This window comes from Mesocricetus auratus, unplaced genomic scaffold, assembly GCF_017639785.1.
Source record: "Mesocricetus auratus isolate SY011 unplaced genomic scaffold, BCM_Maur_2.0 Super-Scaffold_100013, whole genome shotgun sequence".
Taxonomy (NCBI): Eukaryota; Metazoa; Chordata; class Mammalia; order Rodentia; family Cricetidae; genus Mesocricetus; species Mesocricetus auratus.
Genome location: NW_024429196.1, coordinates 31,402,248 through 31,424,106, shown reverse-complemented (window position 1 = coordinate 31,424,106; position 21,859 = coordinate 31,402,248). Strand labels below are relative to the sequence as shown.

The window sequence follows — 21,859 nt, the reverse complement described above, 5'->3', positions numbered from 1 at the left end:
TTCTGTGGGTTTCCACAGCATGGTCTTGACCCCTTTGCTCATCATTCCTTCCTATCTATGACTGGATTCCAGTAGTTCAGCTAAGTGCTTAGCTGTGAATCTCTGCTGCTTCCATCAGCTACTGGATGAAGGCTTTGTGATGGCATTTAAGGTAGTCATCAATTTCATTATAGGGGAAGGGCATTTAAGGTATCCTCTCCACTATTGCTTAGATTCTTAGTTGGATTCATCCTTGTGGATCCCTGACATTTGTCTAGTGCCAGATTTCTCTTTAAACCTATAATGGCTCCCTCTATTAAGATATCTCTTTTCTTCAACAAGATTTTTCATAAGTGATTACTTATTGCTCCTGGATTCTTGATAGAAACTTCCTGATATTTTTTTTATTTTTGGAAATTCATAGGAGTTTTTTTTTCTTTTTTTCCTTCCTTCTTTATTTTTAAAGAAAATACTCCTGGGGTTGGAGAGATGAGTCAGTGGTTAAAACATCCCTGCTCTTCCAGAGGACACAGGTTCAATTTTCCAGACATATATGGAAGATTCAAGTGACTGTAACTCCTACTGAATGGGGCCCAATACCCTATTGTGTGTGTGTGTGTGTGTGTGTGTGTGTGTGTGTGTGTGTGTGTGTGTGTATGTATGTGTATGTGTGGTTATATATATATATATATATATGTATATATAATGCAATTAAGAAAGTACTTCTTTGCTTAGAAATTGACTCTATGAGTGAGTTTGAGTCTGAATGTTATGTCACAAGACAGTGGTTGAGGAATAATTGCAAATATAACAGAGCCCAGAATATGCTGCTTCTTGTTTTCATTAATGACTCTGAGACCCAGTGGTATGGTTCCACAGTTGGAATCTGAAAGTTTCATTGATCATCAGTAAATGCAGTAGCAGGGATCACAGGTGAATGCTGCCCCTGTTTACCTCTCACAGAGCTGTTTATAAATTGGACACCTGTAATTAGATCTGCCTAGCAGAAGGAGCTTTCAGGAGAGAGTGCATTAGGAGAAAAAAACAGTCTCTTGATTAGCTCTGATGAAGACTCAAAATTTACACCCTGAGGCGCTCGCCCCCACTTATCTGTGGCTGGAAGTGAAGCCTTTGGGGAGACAGCAAAACAAAGTTTAAATGAGGTTGTAAAAATAAAGCCTTGATCTAGTAGGACTTGGGTCCACCAAAGGGCTCTCCTCTTCCTTGTAAACAGAGGAAAGGCCTTGTGAGGAAGGGAAGACATCAACCCTGTTAGCAACTTGACCCTAGAGATCAGCAGTCTAGAACTGTGAGCAATTACATTTCTGTTGAGGCAGGCAAGCAAGGAGGGATATTAGTACCCTGGTGTCTCCATTAGCTTTTGGGGTTATATGTTCCCTTCCCCCACAATAATGCACTTGGTAACCTAGTATCTTCACCCACAACTATTAGGTATATGTACCCCTCTCCAAACAATGCACCTAGCAAACTCAGAGCCCCTCAAACCCACATATGCATTTGGCTCAAAGCCAATGGTTCTCAACATTCCTAGTTGCAGTTCCTCATGTTGTGGTGACCCCAACCATAAAATTATTTTTGTTGCTACTTAATAAGTGTACATTTGTTTCTGTTGTGGACAGTAATGTAAATCTCTGTGTTTTCTGGTGTTCTCAGGTGACCCATGTGAAAAGGTCAATTTATCCCGAAAGAACTGTGACCAGGTTGAGAAACACCTCTAAGTATTCCCATTTTTGAACAATGATATGACTTTCTCTATCTCAATTTTATACAGTTTCTAATTAAGTATATTCCTGACACATCTGGGTACAAAGAGTACCCAGGGCCTGAACTGGTTTCAGTGAATGTGCAGTAAAGCAAAACTATGCCCTCTAATAACTTTCTGGGGAGAACCCTATTTATCATCATATGCCTATGTATAACTGGGAGTGCACGTGATTTAAATCGGGGTCCAAATAAACAGTAGAGAAATGATTATGTAATCCATCAATCAAAATAAAGAGCCTTCTAAACTATGTCCTTTTGAAACCACCTCCTCTTTCTCTCAGACCCCATAAGTAGAGACCCTAGGCTGTCTGTCGCTTGCTTGGGTTCTTGAATATTTTTCTTCATGTGGTTCACTGTCAATCAATCATGACAGTTACCACTCTTTCATCTGTATTATTGCTTTGCTCCACATAAAATTATCTCGCTTTTTTTTTAAAATCTATGTTAGCTCGTATTTTGAAGTTAAAGAGCCTAAGAACCTGGAAACGCTGGGATTAGACCCTGACCTCCTCTAACAGAGTCGCATGTCAATTGTGCTACTGTGTTCCAGCATCTTAGACTAGGGTGGCTTCTTCAGGTTCTTTAACAAAAGGGAATGATGGCCTCTTCCTCCTTGAGGCTCTTGTCAACGTTCTTCCTTCTCTGACCCAAGTGACAAGTGATGAGAAGCAGTTTTTAGATAGCATTAAGGATGCATTGCTTCTACGTCTTCTAAGTCTTAACCAAATTACATGTGTGAGAAACAGTTTGCCAGTTTGGACCTCAGTGCTGCAAGACTTTGTTTCTTGTTTGGTTTCAGAATCAGCAGCAAAAATAAGAATTATGCATAAATTCGTGGCTATTTTGAGATAGGTGTGTGATGTTTATTTTTCTCTGGAATGCTCCAACTAATTATCTCAGATCTGACCTTCAACTTTCAAATCAGCATAAAATGGAATACTGACCTTGGGATTCTACAAGAATCTCTTTAATTTTCTTCAAAAGGAAGGTGTTCATTAACCTAGGACTCAAATCCCATCAAACTCTGACACTTGACTTTTTTATCTTGCCCTCTTTATTTATAATAGTTTCATCTCTTCATCGTAAAAATGGAAAGACAAAACTGTCAAACCAAAGGATTCCTCTGAACTTTAACAGATCTCCTTTTCTCAGACTGGAATATATTTCAGGGGAACAACAACATTCTTTTTTTCTGGCTTCAAGATTTCATTTATGATGGGATTTTTCAAGTCAAGGCCGTACTCAATAAGAGACATGGGATGTAGCTCAGTTGGCAGAGTACCTGCCTAACAAGAACAAAGCCCTGGGTTCAATTCCCAATATGGAGTCAACCTAGGTTGGTAGCACATGCCTATCGTTCTAGCATCTGGGAATCTGGGAGATGGAGCCAGCAGACTCTGAAGTTCAAGGCTGTTTTGTCTACAGAGTTTGAGGGCAGTCTGGATACATGAGATTTTATATCAAGAAAGGGGTAATAATTTAAACATTATCAGCAAATAAAGGTTATGTGGACTAATGCTGCAAGAGATTAACTCTTGATAGTTGTGTTCCCAGAAAGGCTTTGTCTATTGTAGAACAATTCAGACAGTTTTTAACTTGTGTTGATGACCAAAAATGTCCTGTGCCTTTAAATTAAGGCTCTTCCTGGAGGTAACTGAATCATGAATTACTGTTTCTACTAAACTGTCAATGCACGCATTAGTTCACCCTATGCATATGGACATTTTGTGCTGATTCAGCATTTAATGTTCAGAAATTTATTGTGCACATTATTATCTACTGTGATCTGAATTTTTGAAAGATATTTAATTTTGTTGTCATTTTATTAAGCTATAACATGGGATTGAAAAATCTTGATGACAGACAGTCTAGTCAGCTAGGAGACCTTGTATCATTGATCTGAGGTCACAGACCCAGTCTCTGAAAGCAAAAGCAAGTGAACACATCCACCATATGGAGTGGGTTGCAGCTCAGTTTCAGGGAATTTGATCAGCAGTCATGAAGCCCCACCATAAAAAACTGGACCCTTTGGCTCATTCCTATAATCCCAGCATTTGAGAAAGAGAGGCTGGAGGATCAAGAATTCAATGACTGTTTGGGTCACATAGTGAGTTTGAAGCCATCCTGAGCTACAAGAGAGAGACCCTGTCTCAAAGAAGAAAGAAGGGTGAAAGAGAAAAAAAGAAAAAGTATGTGTGTGTGTGTGTGTGTGTGTGTGTGTGTGTGAGAGAGAGAGAGAGAGAGAGAGAGAGAGAGAGAGAGAGAGAGAGAGAGAGAGAGAGAGAGAACAGAGAAGAGAGACAGGCCAGAGAAACAGACAGAGAGAAATGGAAAAAATGATCCTTGACCTGGATAATTCAGCCACTGTTTCTTTCTCAGCAAAACAAAATCAACATGTATGTAGCTTTACAAAAGTTTTGTTTGGGTTGTTAATTTTGGTAATTACTTAGAAAACCTATGAAACTTGATTTTTTAAAAAACTACTCTACATTTAACATAATTGATAGTGCATTCTGTTTCATGGTACAGAATACACAACTGATATATGAACACACACACATACACATGCAAAAAGAAAGACAAAGAAGGGGATATACATTTTTAAAAATAGCTTCTCAAATACATGCATCTCTTGTTCATGGTTTTGAATGTAGGAAAACATTTCAGTAGTGCATCCGGAGATAAATGAGCCCGTGCGTGTGCACGCACACGTGCGTGCTCTCACACACACACACACACACACACACACACACACACACTAAAAGGCTAAAACAGAAAACTCAAAAATATATGCCAAATTATTGTGCATTGATGGTTTAATTCATTCATTTTGGAAAGAGCGTGTATCAGCTCTTCAGTGTTGATTCTGAAATGAATTGCAAGATGGCCAGATCTATGACACTCAAAAATGGGAAAGCATTCAAAAATGCCAGCGTGTACTGGAGAGGAGGCTCAGCCATTAAGTGTTCTTAGGACTCCAAGCACATAGGGAGACTCCCAACCACCTGAAACTTCACCCTCTGGGCACATAACCCCCTCTTCTCACCTCTGTGATACATTGTTCATATTCATAAACCCACGTATGTTTTCATGCTCTTTGAATAAAGAAATCATTCTTGGATTGAAGACAGTTAATTTTTACCATTGTTACAAGTCTGACTTAACCTAGGTTTGCAAGAGACCCAAGGGAATATATTAACAGAAAATTATTTAAAAGCTTGAGAATGGGAAAAAAGAATGAAGGGGAATATGTGTGATATTTAGTACCTGTTAGGCACAAGTTACACTATCTTATACGTTCGCATGTGCTTAGTGGTTTTTTTTTGTTTGTTTTCTGGTCTCCCAGCAACCATAGAAGGAAATGGTTTTATTATTTTTAATAATTTATGGTTACTAAAAATAGCTACAAAGAAGTGTAAGTCCATATTCAAGGTCATAGCTGTGAAAAATAAAGCATGGGGACTTTAACACATAGGTAACCATGTTCCTGGTGTGGGGTTCTCCACTGTGTCATCCTCTCCCTACCTCTGTGTGCTTCCTAAGCAGGAACCCATAAAAGAAGAGATGGGGCTGTGTACAGACTGACAACTCATCTTTCTGGCAGATGTTATCATGTGCCTGCAGCATGTTTCCACACGAATCCTTAAAGTGTTCTGGAAGTAGTCATAGCATTGCTCCCTTCATAGACGATGCTCCTGAAACCCAGATCATCAACATCAGGACCCATGATTCTGCTTAAGGAGGAAGCTGGGATCTGAAGCCAGAAGTTCTAATATGGTACAACACTCTATAAGGAGCTAATGTTTGCAGCTCTAATTATATTTAATAAAATTCTTACATACACAAAGTTTTAGGAAAGAAACTACTCTATCCAGTTAATTTCATAAATTAAGCTGTTTCCAGTAATATGTACAAAGCACTTCCACTGATTTTGAGGAAAGCAGTCATTCCTGGTCTCTCTATCCAGAAGCAAGTAGTTTCAAACCTTTTAAGTATCCTCTTGGTACTTCTACCAGGGCAATACAAGCCACCCTGCTATTACTATTCAGTTTCCAATTTTCCAATTCTAAGAATCATCTCTTGATTTCCCACATGGAAAATAAGGCAGTATTATCTATTTGCTCTCATGTTTCTGTAATGATGTCCTTCGTATGTTTTTCTTGTTCTGCTCACTCTTTCCTAGGCAGTTGATAATTACATTTGTTTCTGTATCACTTAACTTTTCAGTATCTGTCAGCAGTGAATTTCTACAATATCCTTTGGTTTAGTCTTCTTTTGATATGTTTAAACATATTGAAGACTCCGGTATTGCTCATCTTCCCAAGGACATCTGTCCTGGACAAGGCACTCTTATTGGTTTTATTTTGTACCTGTTGTTTTGTGAGGTTCCTGTAGAAGCTTTTGTTGCAGTGTTCCTTTATTCCCACCATCAGGAGAAAACACCATACCGTTTATGTGCTATTCATTTCTGGATTCAAGCTGTATTTATTCTTGCTCAGTGGAGCCGACCTATGCCAGTCTGGGGTCTCAAAGAAGCAGAATCCAAGAAATTTATCTAAAGAAACACCTGTGAGCAAACGCATACCAGAGATTCTGCATGTGTATAAGGTGGAGCCACAGATGTGGTCCTGTGTGAATGTGTCTGAAAGGAAGGGAAATAGAAGGAAGGGCATGGCGAGATAGGAAGAAGAGAGTTCAGCCTGACTCATTCAGCTTTGGCTGAGAGCAGTCTCCCTATTAGCACAGCAGTGGTGTTTTATGTGCAGAGCTCCAGTTGCTGGATGTTGCAGGAGATATGGAGGGTTTTCTTTACTACTGTTTATGGCCCTCACTTGCTTTCCCTAATATGAGATGATTTATCCTAGATGATGCAGTGAAAATAAGTGTAGGGCATAGATGCTATGATGTAGCAATAGTCTATTATGTCAGGCTTACCTGACAGCAAATAAACGAAATTCAACACAGTAATTGAGATGACCACTAAGCGATTTTTGTAAGGGTAGCACATACAGAATGGATATATTGTACACAATTACATGTATATGAGATTTCATCAAGCTACTCATCATAATCAGTCAAAAAGTTATAAGTCATTTGATTCGGGAATTTTTCATTTAATAGTTTTGAACTGTGGTTTACTAATGGTATCTGGAAAAGAAGAAAGTGAAACTATGTATTAGGGGATGCAATGTAGAATGTAGAATTAGTCATATTCCCAAAGCTTGGAGGTAAAGAAACCCATTTAATGTTGTTCCGAATGTAACAGTGCCTGAGGTTCCACATAGTTCTGACTAGTGTCAAAGTACCTGGAATGTAAATCTATTAAAAACCTAGATATTCTTTCTAGGAACAAACAGACAGATACACAGCACAGACTGGCTATGAATTCTCCATCCTCTTAGCTCAGCATCCTGAAAACTGAGATGACAGGCATGTGTCACCACACCCACCCACGTCTGTTCTTCTTACTCCTTTCCTTTAAGAGGTTTTAAAAATAATTGTGGTTCAAATAACAAAGGCATGCTTTCCTCTGTAGAATTTCTCACCAGCTTTGCAAAAATTTATAGTAGAAATAAATAAAATTGAATTTATTAAAAGTAATTAAATACATAGTATTTTTAATATAATAAAATGTGTTAAGTTGTAGTTTCTCTTTCTGAAGAACACACATTTCTGTTCTCTTGCTTTTAGATTAAAAGACTTCTTCAAATAATCCGTAGAAATAATGAATTGTTTTTTTTCTTGCTGTGGCTTCATTATGCACAAATAAAAGGTAAGAAAGACTCAGTGTATAACATTACAAAGCACTACACTTGCGTTATGCATAAAGAATAAAGACATATAAGTTGATTTAAGCTGGTATATTCTATCATTTTCCTCTATGATACGATATAGTATAAAGGAAACAAAATATAAATCTCATTTTAATAGACATGGTATGAGTAATTCTCTTGTGCTTTGTTTCTCTGAATCATTTAAGGATTAGAATATTTCTAGCTTTATTTGAAGAGTCAAAGCAGTCATCTAAAATTAATAATTTAGTAGGCTAATATAGTGGTAATTACAGATGATTGCATTGGTACCATGGTTCATTTCTGTCAAAAGTTGAATTTATGGTGTACATCCCACGGCAAATTTGATTTGAATTTTGAGAAAATTCCTTTTAAAAAATTAATTTAAATTAGAAACAAGCTTGTTTCACATGTCAGTTCTAGCTCCCTCTCACTCCCCTCCTCTCCTGACCTCTTCAACCCTCCCCCAGCCCCTCCCCCAATCCCGACTTCATTTTCCAAAGAGGGTGAGGCCCTTCTTGGGGGGATCTCGAAAGTCTGTCATATGATCTAGGACAGCTCACTCCTCAAGCCTATAATGATTCGATCTATTATGGTATCTCTCATCCTTCTCTCCTCTATTCTTCTCCCTACTCAACTTTCCTGCTCCCCCATGTCCTCCTCTCCCCTCCTCTTCTATAACCCCATGGGGTAGGAAGCCCAGAACTATTCTCTGGAAAGAGAAATACTTAGATTAACAATTATGGGGTAATTACTTAAGTCAGAGCTAGCCAGTAAGAAACAAGCAAGGCCAACAGCTTCATAATTAATATAGCCTCCTGTGTGTTCATTTGGGACTGATGCGGCTCTGGAACCAGGCTGGCGGGAAGGTGTCTCTCAAGGAAAAAGCTTCTCTTTATACTCTTCACCCCATCTCTGTCTCTCAGCTTCCTCACACCCCCCCCACCCCCGTGCTTCCAATCCCCTCAGAAGATTCTGTCCTGTTCCCCTTCTCTGGGGTTGCTATGAATATCTCTCTTAGGGCCCTCCCTGTTTCCTAGACTTTCTGGCTGGGGATTGTAGGCTGGAACTCCCCTGTTTCAGGCCTAAAATCCATATATGAGTGAGTACACACCATGCTTGTCTTTTTGTGACTGGGTTACCTCACTCAGGATGGTTGAGAAAATTCCAGAAAATTCAAGTCCCAGACGAACTTCCTGTTGCTTGTGTAAAATCATCTGAATGCTTTGCAATATCTTCCAACCTTCAGGGTCTGTGAATTAAATCGTGTTTGTCTGAGCTATGGCCTACAGAGCATTGTTAGTGGTAGCTGGTGATTAATCTGTGGAATGTTGATACTGGTTAAGAAAAAGAGAAATGAAGTGTAAGTCTGAAGTCAGAAGCTCAACTGTTTTGTATGATTAATTAATCTGAAAATATCTCCTAAGGAGGGAATGCCCAGTTTCATTATATCTTTAGAATTCTAAACCATAAACTTTAATTTCTTTCCTTTAATTTTTCTTTATTTTTGATAAACTTCATGCGCAAATATAACATATCATGGCTGTGTTGCCCTACCTTTACCTTCAGGTTCCCCATTCCTTTCCCACTGAAACCCTCCTTCTTATCTAGTCCCACAGTGGCTGCACCATTAAAGAAAATTACCCTCCTACATACAAAATTATTAATAGACAATAGCCCCACAGGAAAGGACAGAATATTGAAGGACCCAGTTTCAGGTATTTATAACTTCTGTTGTGCAAGCCTGCAACAGCAATGTCATACCTAAATGGTAGCATTTTTGTGACACTCTTCCCCAACCTCTAGCTCTTTCTTCTGCAATGTTTTCTGGATCTTGATAGTTGCCATTTATTTTCAGCACTTTGACCAGATGAGTCTTGGTATTAATCATTGCTCTTGGCAAAATGAACTTCTGTACTCTAGACTGAGAGTGGTGGTAATGTATGGGTATGAACAATAATATGTCAGTTTGACAACATGTCCATCTGGGGAAACAAAGGCAATATGTTCCCTCTTGGCTTTTGAATAGTTCTATTACATGTAATTGTATTTATCATTCAATTAAAACCTTTAAACCAAGACATTTTAAATATACACAAGCATAGAGATCTGCCTTCACAGTATTTCGTGGAACACAGTCTTGGATATGAGACACTTAGTATGATCATGATCATCATTACCATTATTTGCACTACTTTGTAATTTTGTTTCCCATTCATTTACACATACAACCATAAGCCCACTCTGCTAAGGACAATGACTTTTTATATAGTGGAAGTGGGATGAATTTTCCTTTCTCATAAGAATATGAGTCAGAAACTATGCTATAGTTCGTTTTTTTCTTTTTAACTCTTTTTGGTGGCCAGTCACCCAGATTCCAAATAAATACACAGAGACTTATTCTTACTTTTGAATGCCCAGCCTTAACTTGTTTTTTTTTGTAGCCAACTTTTCTAACTTAAATTATCCTGTTTCTCTTCTATGATTATCTCTTGGCTTTTTGCCTTTCTTTATTCTATATGTCTTTCTTTCCTTCTTACTCTGTGGCTGGTTGTGTGACTGGGTGGGTGACCCCTGGCACTCTTTCCTTTTCCCTTTCTCATTCCTTGTTCATTTCTCTCCAACCTAGATTTCTCCCTCAACCTTCCCCACAAGCAGACATGGCAGCATCTTGTCCAGCTTCATCAATCTCCTTTACCCAGGAAAGGATTCCTGACCCCCTTTCTTCTCTTTCACCTGACATCGCATTGCCCACAATTGATACCTGAACCCTGTTGTTTTGTGGATCGAGACCATCTGCTTTGCCTTCTCCCAGCTCTGTGAGGACACCATAAGGGGGTGATTTTGTATATTTGATATACCCTAGTAAAGTCAGCCAATGGACACTAGGCAATTGTTCTTTTCATTGTCCTATAGCTACTCTAGACTGGCTGGTCATATTAAGTGAAAATCTTGTAGAATTTTGCATTATCATCATTGATTATTAACAATTTAAGTTTAAGTGACAGTCATAGATATATAACTATTATCACTGTTACCTGGGGAGCATTTTGTAGGTTAAAATTTTAGTGTATTTTACAAATTTATTTGTTCTAATGTCCTGTAACACCATGATTTAAAAATCTTATTTCCCAGCTCTTTTGAGAACTGGCTATAACCTGAGATGATTTTCATAATGGACTCTTCTTATAATGTACCCCTTAAAAGCTGAAAGACACTTAGCACTTCATTTTGCATGTTGAGTGACATTTTAACTTGGTATTAATAACCTAGTGTTATAATAATAATAATAGTAAGGACTTAAAATCCATTTCAAATCTCCTTAAACCCAGGTGATCTCATTAACTCTTAGATAAAAGAAATTGAAATTAAAAGAATAAAAGGACTTGATTTTACTCTAGCAAATATCGTGATTTTTGAGAAGGGAATTTTCCTTTTAAGACCTAATGTTTTGGGGTTATAGTGGGCAGTTAAGTATGACTTTATAATTTAAAGGAAAGAAAGACAAAAACCACAACTTTCTTAGTACTTTATTTCTGCCAACAAGAGAACAAGAAAGCAAAAGGCTATGATTTCTGCCTTTGTAATCTTGGGGACATAGAATGATTAGAAAGAAAGAAAAAGTATTAAAGCAATCATTAAGCCAACTATAGATACCAACTGGGATTTTTCAAAGAACTAGAACCTTGTTAACATATTGTATCATGTTCATTATTTAGAATGTTAGCATCTTGGCCAGTGAGGGGTCTGTGAATTCCAGTCAACCATTTGCAGGATTGAAGGGCATATTCTGAGATACAAGACTTTATTGGGGTTGAGTTGTGCCTAGTACATATGTTGATGACCCAATTCTCAGTATCTCAGAATATGACCAACTTGGGAAACAGTATGTTTAATGAGAAGTTTAGTCCAAAATGAAGTCCTTAAATGGGTGGTTATATAAACCAGAAGACAAGGCACGGGCAAGTACACAGGAAAAAACAAAACATGTACTGTGAAAGAAGAGATGGAGATGATGTATCTGCAAGCCATGGAATGCTGAATTCTTCCAGCCAAACTTAAGAAGTAGGGAAAGAATTATACCACTGTCTTCACAGGCTTAAAAAGAGCTAACTTCAGTGGGCACGTTGCTCTGACTTTTAACATTCAGGACTGTGAGACAATAAATGCATACTGTTCATAGTACACAGTTTGTGGAACTTTGTTACAGTGATCCTAGCAAAAGAATGGACCAGATATTCACAAATCAAAAGCACATCCTCGAGTATCTAGTCCTAACAAAAAAAAACTTGCATGCATTATGATCCTTATGAGGCCCACCACAACAAGACAAGGCAAATTGTGGACTGTAGGCTCTACAAATTATTCTAATGACACAAGCAGTTAGAATTCAGACAGAAGAAAAGAAATATAAACTGAGGCCTCCCTGGGAGTTCCAGGTGCTAAAATGTGAACCCCAGGAAGGTATGTTTTGTCAAGGTTGTATCCTCTGTGGCCTTAGGATGAAATGTAGACTGCAGGGAAGTGTGCATTCATGAATGGAGCAGACTTGTCTCAGTAGGTAAAAGGTATGCATATGTTAGGGGAGGATAGAGTATTATACTCAAAATTTCCAGCAAGGTATGTATTTACTCTGCCTCCAAACTTAAACAACAGAAATCCAGCATGGGACTGATCAAGACCCCCTGAATATGGGTGTCAGTGAGGAGGCCTAGGTAATCTATTGAGCCTTGGGCAGCAGATCAGTACCCATCCCAAGTATACACACGGACTTTGGACTCCCATCCAACAATGTGAGGTGCACTCTCACCCTGAACTCTTGGGGAAGGGTCTAGGCCCTACCCTATATGAAATGATAGACTATGGACACCCCCATGGAGGGCCTCACCCTCCCTGGGGAAATGAGGGGATAATGGGGGGGTTGGGGGAAGGGCACGGGAGGAGGGGAGGGAAAGGGAGAGGGACCTGGAACTGACTTGTGAAGCAACCTTGTTTCTTATCTAAATTTAAACTGAAAAATAAATAAAAAAAGAAAAGCACAATGCAAAATTTTACTTGATGACTCTCTTATAATCCTATACACTTTTATAGACATTTAATATGTCATGCATAGAAATACTTTACAGAACTTTCTTTTGTTTAGTAATGCCTTAAAACTATTGAGGACAATTGGAATTTATTCAGAAGGAGGGACAATATTTACATTTGTCCAGTTTAATGTTTAATGTCAAATGCATTTTCAGTGTTCAGTCACAAAATACTGTAGAACATTGGATTTAATAGTGGGCTTAATTTTCATCAAATGTTCTTTATTCATTTGGGCAGTTTTGCTTCTACTAACTGACTTTCTAGCAGTGGGCAAAAACTTATTGCTCATATTACTGTGCCACACTCCAGTTGTCTGTGCCATCTGTTTAGCAGCTCACTCAACTCTAATCTGATTGTCCAGGGTTCATCACCATTGTTTTATTTTCCATAGAGGAAATTCCTAACATGCAGATTAAAACTTCATAGATAGTGAGATGAGGCAACAGAGTCAAACCACAATGGAAATATGGCTCATTTAGAAACTCCAAACATTAAAATGTGACACTAAAAATAGTTAGTGATTGTAGAGAAAAGCCTTTTCCTTGCCAGCCACTTTGGTTTTTCCCCATCAGTCGCCTGGGCTCTGCCAAGTTGTAGGTCCCAAATAACACACAAGATGCTGTATTAATTATGAAGCTGTTGGCCTTGCTTGTTTCGTACTGGCTATCTCTGACTTAAGTATTTAGCCCCTTAACTGCCAATCTAAGTATTTCTCTTACCGGAGAAAAGGGTCTGGGCTTCTTACCCCTATGGTGGTTACATCTTGACTCCCTGTGTTTCTCCTACCCAGAGTCCTCTTGGACTCCTAATCCCACCTATCTTGCTTCCCTATTGGTCAACAGTGCTTTATTGACATATACTCAAGACTTCCTCATCAAGTGATCTGTAGTGCTTTGCATAATTTCTTCATCTTAATGATAGTGAGACACCAGAATAATTCATTGCTCAGTAAGTCCCAGTTTATACTGAACAAATAGTACCTAGAATTATAGGTGTGATGTGTAGGATCCCTAGAATGCTGTCCTACATATGATGTATAGGAATGTTATCCTATGGGTGATATATAGGATCCTTAGGATATTATCCTACAGGTGATGTATAGGATCCCTTGTGCTTATCCTTCTCAGAATCACCAAGGATTAAGGAGCTCTTCTAGTTTGTGTGTACTGTTAAAGATGCCAGCTCTATACCTTCTCTTACTGGATTAAAAATGGACACAATAGGGACTTGGGAGTTGGGTCAATTGATAAAGTACCGGCACAAACATGAGAAGCTAAGTTTGAATCCCTAAAAACCATGTTTAAAAAAATAAAAAAAACACCTAAGGGTGAATATGTAATTTCAGTGGGGTATGTGAGATAGATGGATCCCTAGAACTCATGAGGCAGCCAGCCTAGTAGAATCAGTGAGCTCTGGGCCCAATGAGAGACTCTATCTGAAAAATCAAGTTAGGGATGATCAGTGGTTTAAAGCACAGTGAATGATCTTGCAGAGGACAAGAGCTCTGATACACTTGTATTGGAGTCTCACATCTGCTGTAACTTGAGCTCCACAGTATCTGATGCTCTGTTTTTCCCTCTAAGGGTATCTGCACTCAAGCACACACACACACACACACACACACACACACACACACACACTCACACATGCACACACACACACACACACACACACACACCAAACTAAATATAGATCTAAAAATAAAGGTGTAGTAAGATTGAGGAAGACATGTCACAGCAACTTTTGTCTTTGACATGCATGCACACACATACAACTGCATATTCATGTGCATACATCCATACAAAGCATAGCATATGAACACTCATAGTTACCAGAGTGGTTCTAACATGTTAAAGGAATAACTTAAATATAAATAGAAAGATTGATACCCAAATTGACTTTCAGATCAATAAAACAAAGATCTAACAGTGCTCACAAGACCTCCACTACTGTTTTGAAGAGTAGCAGCAAGCTACCATCTGTTCCAAGCTATTTTCTCCGTCTTGGCAATTTGCACAATTTTTTTTAGTACTTCTCCATTGTGCACAAGGATCCTGCTTTACACAAATGAATGAGTGATAGCACTTTTCATGGAGAGTGTCAAGATAAAGGTTCTCATTGTTTCAGAAACATAAAGCAAATTTTCTTTTACTAATTTACATATGTATTTGATTTTAGAGAAGATCTCCCTCTTTAGCTCAGTTGGTCCTGTATTTGCAATCCTATGGTCTCAGCCTTCCCAGTGCTGAGATTACAGACATGTGCCCTCTTACCTGATACACATATGCTTCATATGTGGCATTTTTTGAAGATCAGCTGTGCTATAAGTAACTCCTTAAGAGATGTAGGATTGGAAGAGAACCCTAAGAACTCTTCTCAGTAAGTAGCAGAGGGAGGTGCTATCCTAGGTCACAGCATAACCTTCTGTGAGTCTCTGTCTCAAGAATAATTTTCACCTGTTTATTGCTCTACACCATTACACTCTCAGTGGTCATTTTACAGATATACTTTGTTTCAAAGAAAGGGCGTCTCTTATCTGTAATTCTAAAATAGTCCTTAAAACCATCCACTTTATCACAATTTTTATTTTTATTTTTTTGTGTGAAGTACACTTGGTTTCAGGTCCTGTAAATGCTAAATGTCAGTATCAATTTTCATTTCAATCTTGATCTATGGCAGACTTCCCCAAATGCTTGCAGGAAACTAACACTATCCATAAAAACTTCTTAATCATCAACCTCCGAAGACATTTTATACTGTAGAAATTATGAATATCTTATATGTATAAAACAGAAGACTTACATAATAATAAATCTTCTGTTGTGTTCTGAAGTTTATGAAAGACACAAAAAAACATTAGTCTAATGAATCAAATAAAAATGTTTGTAGAGTTTTAATATTTTCCTTTGTATTCCAAAAAATCCTTATGTTCAGATTTTGGAGTGCATGACTCAATGTTTGGAGTCTTTGGTATGAGAACTAGGTGTATTAATGGATTGCTTAGGTGAGAATGACACTCCTTCCCCTCCTCATGACCCTGGCTAAGTGAATATATTTCCTCTATCTCAAAACAGAATCAGACTAGGTAACAGTAAATTTTAAATATTAATTTGTATGATTCATTTCATGTTTATTGCTTAGTAATCCTAAAGGATGGATGATTTTCTTCTTGGGGCAGCTCAGTTACAAGAAGATATTTGTCATAGACATGGAGAAGGGGAATGATAGCTAAGATCACATAAGCAACCATAAATCGCCTACGCTGAAAAAACAAAAAAACTAAAACCAAAAAAAGTGAGACAGAATAAGATTTAATGATTACATTCCTTTTGCCAGGCATGGTGCCTAGTGGTAAATGTATGTTAAAGGAGCTAGAATTTCATAGTCATGGCTCAATTGCTTTATACAAGGCTTTATATGAGGCAAATGTTATTGTGTGTGTGTATGTGTGTTGTGGTGTGTGTGTGTGTGTGTTTGTCAATGACACAAAATTAAGTCATCTATAAAGAGGGAAATATTATTGAGAAATTGGCATACTCAGAGTGGCCTTGTGAGCATGTCTGTAGAGCACGTCCTTACTTGATAATTGACTCAAGAGGGCCCACCCTGTTATGGGTGGTACCTTCTTTAGGCAGATAGGCCTGGGCTGCATAGCAAAGGCAGGAAGAGCAAGTTGGTAAGCAGCATTCTTCCATTGATGCTGCTTGAGTTCCTGTCCTGATTTCTTTTGATGATAGACTAAGCTAGAATAAAGTCTTTTGTACCCAGGAAGCTTTGGGCCGTGATGTTTGTCACAGCAACAGAAAATAAACTAGGACAATTATGCTTTCATTTAATAATCAGATAACTATCATGATTTTTGTAGAATACTGATGCTATCTCCATATCAGGCAGCTTTAATGTCTTGGCCACAGTTACACCATATCAATGGGTAGAATGGGCTTTTTGGATTTTGTACTTAAACTTAGAATTTCAGTTATTTATTTATTTAAACTTATTGCTATTTAATTGCTCATAAGGAAACTCAGAGTACAGGGACTTCTCTCCATGGTCATTTGCTTCCATCACAGCAAGTCTGTAGCCATTTAGAGACTAGCGTGGAACTGGAGAGTCTTCTAGATGGTTTGCCTATGGCAAACAGACTCATTCAGACAAAGTGATTAGGGTGAGAGGGAGGGAGGAAGTCCTTAGGATATTGAGTAATCAGACATCTCACCCTATTCCTTCTGCCACATTATACTTCTGAGAGGTGATTCATTTAGTTTAACCCACACTAAATGGAGAAGAATGAGACTTCACCTTTGGAAAAATGGGGTTTTCAAGGCACCATGAACTGTTTGTGAAAAGATTTTGAAAATATAACCTCTGAAACAGTTCTTGTAAACTGGAAATAACTGGGAACGATCTGTAGATAGGTGGCTGATGGATGAAAAGATTGAAAGTATATAGTTGAATAGATAGATTATAGATGATAGGAAATGAATAGGTGGTTAGATAGATCAGACATACACAGCTTTAAAGACTTCACTCTTTATTTATGAAGTCTTTGTGAGTCACAACTCTTCTAGAGAGAGTGGGGACACTACAGACACAGAAAAGAGTGTTACTGTAAATGCAAACACATGAATAGTCACTGCTAGAGAAGATCAAAGGCTGTTTCTAGGCATTTCTTCCTGCTTATAAAGGCACATCCTTTTATTCTGTGTTCTTTCGTTGGTTGGAATAGGTATCCACCTGTATTTTAAAGCATGGTATATTATATCCAAAGTCCACCATCTTATGTGAAAATCTTATTCAAAAGCACCTTATAGAAAGATTCAGAATAATGTATGATGATACATACATTGGTGCCCCATGGCCAGTCAATATAACACATAAAATTCATCATCTCTGTGGTGGCACAATTGCTTTCTCTAACTACAAAAACAAAAATTAAGCAATAAAAAGGCACTGTGGGGACAGCAAGATGACCCTGTGGGTAAAAACTAAAGTGTAATCCTGGCCACCTGAGTTTGCTTATTCAGAATCCACATAGAGGTGGAAGGAAAGAACGGACTTTACAACATTGTCCTTGAGCACGGGCCTTGGTACATACATTCTCCAATATATACAGCTTTTATTTATTATGAACTAGTGCACTCAGTCATAAAGGTGTTTTTCTAATAAAGATATTTCTAAATTAAAAAGGATGATTTTGACCATTTCCAATTGCAATACTGGAGGTTCATGTCTGATAGTTTAAAAATGTTTCTAGGGAGGTTAATCCTAGCAAATATAGTTAAATATTCCTGAGGTGAGAGAAGTCTCTTCAGAATAGGCACTCCATTGACATCATGCCACAGCTTTCTAAAAATGATCAGTTTCCTTAGTGGTGAGACTGCTGGACAGGATTCCCAACCCAAGACCTCAGTCTTTGAATAGAGCAGAGATTTCTCAAGGGACTTTCAGGACATATGTAAGAAGGAACACAATAGCTTCCAGGGATGGTTCTCTCCAGTCTGGATTGTATATTATAATGCTATATAGATTTTTTGCAAAATGCTATATAGAATGTTTTGCTAACACAAAGGTTAGAGAGATACTTTAGTGACTAAGAGCACAGTCATGCAGAGCAGAGTCCAGATTCCAATACCCAAATCTGGTAGTTCAGGAATATCTGTGACTTAATCTCTAAGGTGTCTGATGTCCTCTTCTGGCACTCACATACACCCATATGTACATTTGCACATACATTCACATAGACATATACTCATACACACATATTCTCTCTCTCAGACACACAAATAAAAATAAAAATGATAATATTCATAAAAACTTTAATATTTACTTTTCAGCTACAAATTTTAATTATTTAGTACATTTTAAATATATAAACACAAGAAACCTACACATTTACTAATTGAATGATTTGGAAAATATCTGATTTTGTATTTATGTTATCTTTTTAAAATAATAATTAATCCAAATAGGATAATTATAACTATTTTCAATTAAAAACGGTAAGTATTCATGGAAGAATGCTGGAAAATGCTTAAGAGCAGAAAGAAAAGCTGTCAAATACTTAGGCACCTAAATGCTACCTATGTTAGTGTTTTCATTTTTCCTAAGCGTGGTCTCTTTCTCTCTATGGGTTTCAATAAAGTGTGTCCATGTGAGCTATGTGAGTGTGTTCAATTATCCTATATAGAATGCCATTGTCATGTCATGTTAGAGTCATGAAACATTTAATAATGAATAGCTACAACAGTTCTCATTAACAACTTGGAATTTAACAACTTCTTGTTTCTAGATTTTGCAAAACATATAAACAAAAATAGGCTAATATTTCAGTAGATTTAATTGTTTCTCCCTCAATATTCATGTATTAAATCCCCAACTCTCTAGTGTCGTCATATAGGGAAGGAAGTAGTTACGGTTAAAAGAAGTCATATATCCTGGTCCAAAAAGATTCATTCCTTAGTGACCCCAAGGGAGTCAGCTCTCTCCTACTCTGTCTGAGGACAGAGCTGGAAGATGGCAGTACACAATCAGAACAACGAACCCTCACTAGAAAATGAGTCAACTATTTCCTTGATGTTAGACCTCCAGACTCTTAAACTACACTGATACATCCCTGAGGTTCAAGTTAACCTGCTCTGCGGTATTGGGGTACATCAGTTGATACTAACTAGGATGACATCCTGGTGCATGAGGCTCCCTCCAGCATCTCCCATTCCCCTTATTGACCTCAAAGTCTCACTTAAAAACAAAAGTTCAATGAATTTGAAAGCATTGACTGCTAGAAATATAGATAGCCATGTGAAGATGGGCTCCTGGAACCTCATAGACCACTTGCTTAGGGAGTCAACCAGAATCCAGGCAGTCCAGTGTTCTTGTTTTGAGTATGGGGGTCTTGGGCCCCTTTTTGTCCCATCTGATAAGAGCTCTTGGCATATGACAGATATTCAGTAAATGCTGTATATTTTTAAATGTATTTTTAAATATATGGTGATTCATAATGATCTATTCATTATAGATATCTAAAATTCTCTGAAGAAGAGCATGGTTTTATTTGTGTGTGTGTGTGTGTGTGTGTGTGTGTGTGTGTGTATGTGTGTGTGTGTGCCAATGTGCTTATACAGAGGTAAGAAGACAGCCTTGAATATCAGTTCTCACCTTCTACCCTATTGAGACAGTCTTTCCTTTACTGCTGTATATAACAGGCTATCTGTCCCACAATCTTTCAGGCATTCTCCCTTCTCTGCCTCCCACTTTGCCATTGGAGAACTGTAATTACGGACATGTACTACCTACATCTGGCTCTACATGGGTTCTGGGTAGCCACATTCAGGCTCTTGTACTTAGGAATGTGGAAATGTTTTATTTACTAATTTTCTCCTTAGCTTTGTATTTTGAAGGTATATTTTTGTGTAAAATAAGGTCTTACAAAGCTCTGGCTGGCCTCAAATTCTCCATGTCAGGAGCAATAAACGTGAGCTTCTGACACTCCTGTCTCCAACCCCCAAACTGCCAGAATTACAGGTGTTATGGCCTTTTATGGCATTGGTGGGGATTGAACTTGGGACTTCATGCATGCCAAGAAAGCACTCTGCCAACTGAACTATGTCCCTAGTTCCTTAATTATCTTAAAATTCAATAGTAATTGAAAAATATCTAGATAACCACAGACCTGTAAAAGTTGGGAGGAATCAGTCTAGTAACATATTATTCTTGTAGTTTTTAAAACAGTGGGATTAACACTTCTAAAAGAGTGGAGTTGATCTGATGGTGGCCAAGGGTGGGCAGCTGCATCAGAGCCAAAGACCTGCTTCATCCCCTTCTCAATCATCTTTTGAAAAGCAGTGGTCTCACTCAGTCTTTGCATTTAAAAGTTATTTTAATTTTAAATTGAGTAATTGAAGTAAATAGCACCAGGTTGTACTAAGAGATCCTATAAAAATGACAGATTTCCAAATTAAAGCAAACAAACCAGAAAAATGTATCTTAAAGAAAAATAAAGCCAAGATACATATTGTGTTTATCCTGAAATAGTTGCTTGCCAAAATGTTAGAAGACTCTAAGAAGTAACAATTTAGGAGTCAGCATGACTTTCAGCTCCCAGAAGACTATTAGGTCCTTCTCTGTATGACTCTGAACAATGGAGCTAAACACAAAAGAATGAATGAGAAAGAGCTTGGGATACTGGCTGGGACTCTGCCAGGAGGACTGTGACTTGTATCTTCATCTGGCTGGCAAGGCCACAAGCCAACTTCTTTTCCTTCCTCTACGATGTTTCACTCAGATTACAGTGTTGACATTGCCATCGTCACTTACCTTTTAAAATGAAACAAATCTTCATGCACTCAAATGTGTGCAGACCCTACATTTATTAATGCCAAGGGCTTAGGTGAGAATTGTGTTGGTGCCTTTTACTCGTGTTGCTGGTTTACATATTATGTTCTTTAGTAACTTTCTTCTTTCCACAATATGTGGCACTATTTTCTCAATGATAGCTGTCTTGGCCATATCAGAAGATGAAAGGAAAATAAGAAGTAATAATTAGCTTTCAGTCAGACATGGCTTACTCAGGGAATAAAGTTTTAAATCACTACAGTGTCACATGCATTCCAATAATGGTTTCATATATTCACAGCATAAAAGGAAACCTCACTTTTGTTTTAGATGTCATCACCTCAACCCTCGGCCACCCTGTCCCACTCTAATTTTATTGTACTAGCACAGTTTACAGCTGTGTAGTGTTGATTAACTGTAGATTTTCAAAAGCCATTATTTTACACTCTCAGAGTTTATTTAAATTAAGCATATACTTTCTGCAATATTGCCCACTTTAACATTAGTAGAACAAATAATTTGGCTGATAAAATCTTATCAGACTAAAAACACCAATGACAATTTATGCTGGAGAGGATGTGGTGAAAGGGGGACACTCCTCCATTGCTGGTGGGAGTGCCAACTGGTTCAGCCACTTTGGAAATCAGTGTGGAGATTCCTCAGAAAAATGGGAATAAACCTACCACAAGACCCAGCAACTCCACTCTTAGGCATATATCCAAAAGATGCCCATTCATACAACAAAGATGTCTGTTCCACTATGTTCATAGCAGCTTTATTTGTAATTGCCAGAACGTGGAAGCAACCTAGATGTCCCTCACCTGAAGAGTGGATAGAGAAAATGTGGTACATCTACACAATGGAGTACTATTCAGCAGAAAAAA

The 21,859-nt window shown here is 38.0% G+C and overlaps 1 long non-coding RNA gene across 2 annotated transcripts; it reads left to right on the top strand.

Annotated features, from left to right (window-relative positions):
• The first annotated feature begins 4,058 nt into the window (after positions 1–4,058).
• LOC121143529 lies at positions 4,059–21,813 on the top strand. Of its 2 annotated transcripts, none has more exons than XR_005880762.1 (3): positions 4,059–5,541; positions 7,456–7,537; positions 21,768–21,813. It is a non-coding gene; the product is annotated as an uncharacterized LOC121143529 (long non-coding RNA). The 2 variants fall into 2 exon arrangements; XR_005880763.1 differs by lacking the exon at positions 21,768–21,813 and adding an exon at positions 10,186–10,439.
• Positions 21,814–21,859: the final 46 nt, after the last annotated feature.